Raw genomic sequence first — 1,160 nt, 5'->3', positions numbered from 1 at the left:
TATCTGTAATTACATGTCCCAGGGCCGTCCCATGGGATTAGATCGTTAAACACTTCTTGTTTGTCCTGAAGTGTGCAGCCTGTTCTGACCCACGCTGCATAGCTCTGCAGATTAGGACCATTAGGTGTGTGATTTTAGACTGTAGGTACTTGGGGCATTGCATTTATTTGGATAGTGCCATTTAATCTATCATACTCTTTTGTATAAACCCACGTGTTTATTTAGAGAAACATATGGGGCAGTCCACAAAAGATACTCTGTGGCAAAGCTAACAAAGGCTCTTTCCACAGAGCTATGTAAAGGCATGTGGAAGCACAATAGTGACTAGCAGAAACCACAACGGGTCGATGTTGATAGAATCCCGGGATGGGGAGGTGCTTTTTGAAGACCAGCAGTGAAACAAATCAGTTTGGAAGGATTTACTGCACAGCAGGTCTTGGTGGATATTCAGTTCTGAGAACACTCAGCAGTACCAGGGGCAGTTCCTTATGAGTGTATAAATGATTGCACAGAAACGCATTCAGGAGTCTCAGAGTAAATCATTTCCATATCCCACACGGGCTGGTAAATGGGCGATGCACTGCACAACAGCCCAGCTGCCCCGAGACAGTGGACAAACCGTGCAGCCAGCTTAGCGTGAACGACCGACTGCAGGGAGGGCGGGCGTTCAGCGAGGGGCCTGGGCAGGGGGTCAAAGTCCAAGCTGAAGACAGGACAATCAGGCGACGTACGGGTGCAAACAAAGCCGAGCCAGAGCAGCCGCCGGCGGGCTCCGGGAGCGCTGCTGAATCAAGCGTTTCTTTCGGAAAGGACACGAGCACCAGCGCGTGCACTGGCTGCTTCGTTCTCACAGAAGAGCCTGGAAGGGCGCGCAGGCTGGTCGCCCGCGGCAGGCATCCCTCCCCCGCGCGCCTCCCTGCCCAGCAGCGCCAGGCTGTGCCCGCCGAGGGCAGGGCGGGGCGCGGACGGGGGCAGGGCGAGGTGGGGCCAGGCTGCGCGGCCGCGGCTGACGCAGTGCGGGGCGAGAAATCCTGAGCGCCCGGGCTACCGTGGAGTCCCCTGCCCGGCCGCTGAGAGGCCGCGTCCCGAGCGGAGGGGGCAGGGCGCACTTCCCCCGCCGCCAGGAGGCCGCCGGCGGCCTGCTCGCTCCTCCGCCGCCG

Source organism: Galeopterus variegatus, unplaced genomic scaffold (genome assembly GCF_000696425.1).
Source record: "Galeopterus variegatus unplaced genomic scaffold, G_variegatus-3.0.2 Scaffold577, whole genome shotgun sequence".
Lineage (NCBI taxonomy): Eukaryota > Metazoa > Chordata > Mammalia > Dermoptera > Cynocephalidae > Galeopterus > Galeopterus variegatus.
Note: the sequence above shows the minus strand (reverse complement) of the source record.